Genomic DNA, 5,444 nt, shown 5'->3' on the forward strand with positions numbered 1-5,444 from the left:
TTAATTTCTGTTTTATTTAAAAATTGCGGGGAAGGAAAAGTTAGAGCTCTACCTTTATACTATTTCTAGGGTCTGGAGCCGTATTCCTTTTGGGATATTTTTTTAATGCGATTTAAAAAAAAAAAAAAAAACAACAGGGAGAGGCCGTTGATGGAAATTATTGTTTTTAAATTTAATTTTAATTATAATATTCCGGTGGAATTATCCCTTTACCTTTTTCCTTTTTCATCTGCTTTTTTCCTCCTCGGCCCCCCCCCCCACCGCGTTTTAAAGTTTAAAAAAAAGGATTTTGTAAAACAGGTGTTCCCAGGTGTTTCTTGAAATAAAAAGGGGCACCCTGAAGTTCAATGCCCAACAAATAAAAAAACCATTTAAACATTTTTGTGAATGGAAGCCCTGAGGATATTGTTTCGGGCTGGGGTTTCCTTCAACCAGGATGGAAAAGTACCTATGTGAATGCTTAAAAAAATCCACAATTCCTTTTTAATTCCTTACCCATCTTGTTCTTAAACCCTTTTCTTAATGGGTCGTAGCCCCAAAGGGCTGAAAACAAAAAGCGGGACCTCCGAGAATTTGGGAAATTATTTTTAGTATAAAAACTTTTTTCGGGGTTATGGCTTGCTTTTTCAAACCTTCACTTTCTTGCCCACTCTGTTGGAAAAAACCCAGCTTATTATTTACAGGTTCGGAAAACCCCGTTTCTTTTAACTAGATGTTAAAAGATCCACTTTGGGATTTACTTTTTCTTACAGGGAGGGGAAAGTTAATGTATTTTTCTTAGGGGTTTTTTGGGAAAAAGTCGGGTTTTCTTCTTGGTGGGCTCATAGGCAAAATTAATAATTTCGTTAAATTTTTACTTTTAAATCTTACCCCCCACCGGAGGTTTATATGCCGGATTTATTACTTCTTTTCAAATAGATCTAATTTATTTTCGGGTTTTCCCATATTTGTGGGCCGGGAAACATCCTTTAAAATCATTGTGTCGGACATCCGATTGGCACCAAACGTTTCCCATCAGCCCAGGGGGATTCACCAATTCCCGAGCCACCCTAATAGGGCCAAAAAGATGAGATTCGGAACCAGGGTTCCACACTGTGGGCCCAAACGTATTGGAATAATTCTGATCCATTGTTTTAATTATTCTAGGCTATGTTTACTTGGCATGTATTGTAAACCTTTAATATATTAATGGAACAAGCTGTATAAGTTGGCAGCAGTCGGCGAAGGTCTTAAAATACACCACTGAACCTTGTACAACCAATTGTATCGCTTTGAGTTCATAGATACAGGGTTGTATCTGCGAGAAATTTATCAGAGCTCATTTCTGTGAGATGTTAATCATATCATACTAGGGGGGAACTTTATGGTACCTACCGTACCCTAAGCCCAAGTTAGACAACTTTTGTAGCTGTCTAAAAAACCATAAATACATATGTCACCATTGTCGTAAATTGTCTTATGCGATGGGCAAACAGTTGAACAAGCTGGACCGTCACTCCAGCGGTCTTAAAATAACGACTGAAGTATACGTGTTATCTAAAACTTTCTCGCTGTGATTCATAGGTGCGTCGGCGAACAAATTTCGAGATCACAAACTCATTTGTGTGAGAAAATGTGAAAAAGTAATCCCCCAAAAAACATTTTTTTTTTTTACTACTTTTTGTCTTTATGGTTTTCTGACAGAAATTTGCACCACCAATGATTACTCGTGTGCCTGTTAAATCGTTTACAAGTTATAATCAACAAAAATTGAACAAGATAGTACACATAGAAAGGAAGTCAGTATTTTTCACTGTCTTATCAGATCCCCTGTATTCATATTCATTTTCAATTTGTTATGGTATGGAAGCGAAAGCTACGAGGACAAAACACGTCTCAATTCGCGATGATGTTTCTGTGAGGCTGAACAAGCCTGTCGTTTCAAGTCTCGGATAATTTTGTCCTCCATTGCGTGTGATATCAGATTTATTAATCATTTGATTGTACGCGACTGTGAAAGTTTTCACACCCGTGTGGAGGAATTTCAAACCCCTTTCCATCTCCAGGAGAGTCGATGGAAGATACGGAATTGTCATGTATTATCAGATACTTATGTGCCCATCCTCACTCACGCCTAAGCGGAACGTCTGACAGACTGCGATGATCGGTCTCACAGACCGCTGTCTCACAGCGTAGCCTGTCAGACATTCGGATACTTGTGACGGATTGCGGGTCTAGTAGGTCTCTGGGATTTCAGCAAAGATTTGCAGGTCTCTGAGACCTAGGTCTCTTATTTTTTCCGCCACAGCATTTATAAGATCGTGTGAGACCTGCGGGTCTGTCTCAAGACGTAGGCCTGTCAGACAGTCAGAACGTGTGTGGCGGAAATAGCTCGAGACTTATAGGTTCTCTGGGGTTTTCCGCCACAGGATTTGCAGGTCTGTGAGACCGCGGTTGTCTGAGCTGGAATGGACTACGCTTCTGAAAGCAACTTTTACAACTGAGCACCTCTCTATATCGTAAACTTTTGACCAATGATCACTGAGGCTGGATGAAAACTAATATGAGGAAAGCGGGTAGATTGTCACCGAATGCAGGCTAAAACCCCCGTCAGTAAAAACCCTAGCAGTTATAACAGTAAACGTCAAACCCCTATCAAACAAACAAACGTACTATTGACCTCGTATTGTTGGACTGATGGGTCTAACAAGTGGATATTGTTGTTCTAAGTAATAATCATCGTGATTATGTATGAATAAATCAGCGATTATAATATTTTAATAATCTGAACGTCAGTTAGATAGCTACTACTACTACTACTTATAGAGCTATAAGTTTGTCCTGTCCCTTTTCATAGAGACGAAGTTCTTTAATACTTGATAAGAAATGCCCTATTTTTGTGTTATTAGGTATCACATTGTATCACTGGATTGTAGAAGCATTGTAGGATTTTCCAAATATCTCAATAATCCAGTACCCAATGTTTATCTACCATGCTGGGACCGGTCGCTATGAGCATTTATATTACATAGCTTTTAGCTACTCATTTTCCTCACGAGGCTGAGTGGGCCGTGCAACGGCCAGTCACGGAATCAATCATTTGTATGATGCAAATTTTTTGACCCCCCCTCGCCGGGTCTCAAAGTCTAAATAAATTACTCTATCTATACTTATTCTTATGTATCTATTACTTATACTTATACCACATGTCCGTTTTGGGTCTCAAAAAATTTCATCACCAGATGAGAATCTCAAAAAGTTTCATCACAAGAAGATACAGATATAACGTACCTTCATAATTTAGATCGATAGCAATGTAAACAGAGAACTTATGTATCTCTACATACCTAATACACAAATAAACTATAGCTTTAGCTATGAAACCGCTGATAATGATAATAATAGTAATGAAGATTGAAGATATAAATATAGCAAAAAAAAAAAATGTACCTAAGTATTTGTAATATCGCATTCATAAAATCTGAACCTCTCAGCTTCCCAGAGAACCGTTTCGGCCCCAAGACCTCAATCTGATTGTTGATTATTCTTGTTAATATTTATGATAAGCGTTAAAATCTGAACCTCTCAGCTTCCTAGAGAACCGTTTCGGCCCCAAGACCTCAATCTGATTGTTAATTATTCTTGTTAATATTTATGATAAGCGTTGTTTATATTAATAATTCCATATTATATGTACTTATGTTGCATATTATTTTATGTATTATGAGAATGGGATGTGTCTGAAAGGAATCTGATGCAGCTTCTCACCTATATTTCTTCACCATGTCTGATGTCTGAAGCACGAGCGCGTGCTTGAGGTTATTTATAACCTCAGATTATCTGTAACTTTATTTATTAAGTTACGATTATCTGTAACTTTTTTTTATTTATTGAGTTACCTATAACTTATTGAGGTTTGGTAAAGGGAACTATAACAACGGAGGTCTTATCGTCCCGAAATCGAAGAGAGGAAGACAGAGGAGAAAGCCAGCCGTTCCGAGAACGAACCTTATCTGTTTTAGAAGTTCGCCCCGGGCGGAAATCTAATGGAGGCTTGGGGTCGAAAGTAACGTTAAATCCATTGAAAAAAGAGCTGAGGCACAGTTGGTGGAGATAGTTAGATTAGATTTTTATTTATTTATTTATTAATAACAGCGATGAAACACTTCTTCTTAGCCTTTTCCTACTTAAATAAGGTTGGCGTTTCTCTTTCTTGTTAGTCCCTTCTAGGCGATGGAACACTCATCAAACAACAACCAACTTACACATTTCTCTTCACTTTTTGGTAGATATTCAGGCAGGAGGCAGGCATATTGAACTTACAAGCATTGAGAGCACGACACTCCTAAGGTACTACCTACCTAATAGGTACGACAAGATTTTCTTTTCTCATAAAAAAAAAGAAAGAAACTTATCGAGAACTGTCTAGAATTCTAAACGATCTTTTGTTCGATCAGGCTAGGTGTGTAATTTGCCATTTAAAATATTGTCTAAATAGAGATTCTGGTGGTATCATAGGTTGTTGAATGTTTTACTTGCCAATGTAATTATGATATTTGATACACTTTTCTTTATTTGATTATTACAGGGTGGCTCCACAAGAAGATTTCTAGAAAATAGTGTTAACTCTTCTTCCTCGGCTTTTGCCGTGTTCAGACAGGCTTGGCGTTTTGACGTCAGCCTCTCTCGTGGTCTAACGATTGCTAGGCTTAAGGCCCGTCTCACATTAAAAGTATAGACGCGCGACTATTGTAGAGCAAAACCAAACCTATGAAAAGGATAGAGACCGAGACCTTCTATTACAAACTTGCTCTATTGTATGTAGACATTTTCATAGGTTTGGTTTTGTATTTTCATAGGTTTGGTTTTGTATTTTCATAGGTATTTTTCGTCAGCCTCTCTCGTGGTCTAACGATTGCTAGGCTTAAGGCCCGTCTCACATTAAAGGTATAGACGGGCGACTATTGTAGAGCAAAATCAAACCTATGAAAAGGATAGAGACCGAGACCTTCTATTACAAACTTGCTCTATTGTATGTAGACATTTTCATAGTTTGGTTTTGTATTTTCATAGGTTTGGTTTTGTATTTTCATAGGTTTGGTTTTGTATTTTCATAGGTTTGGTTTTGTAGGCGACTCTTAAGAAGATTTCTAGAAAATAGTGTTAACTCTTCTTCCTCGGCTTTTGCCGTGTTCAGACAGGCTTGGCGTTTTTCGTCAGCCTCTCTCGTGGTCTAACGATTGCTAGGCTTAAGGCCCGTCTCACAAAATAAAAGTATAGACGGGCGACTGTTGTAGAGCAAAACCAAACCTATGAAAAGGATAGAGACCCTCTATTACAAACTTGCTCTATTGTATGTAGACATTTTCATAGGTTTGGTTTTGTATTTTCATAGGTTTGGTTTTGTATTTTCATAGGTTTGGTTTTGTATTTTCATAGGTTTGGTTTTGTATTTTCATAGGTTT

This window comes from Diaphorina citri, unplaced genomic scaffold, assembly GCF_000475195.1.
Source record: "Diaphorina citri unplaced genomic scaffold, Diaci psyllid genome assembly version 1.1 scaffold4456, whole genome shotgun sequence".
In the NCBI taxonomy this organism is placed as follows: Eukaryota; Metazoa; Arthropoda; class Insecta; order Hemiptera; family Psyllidae; genus Diaphorina; species Diaphorina citri.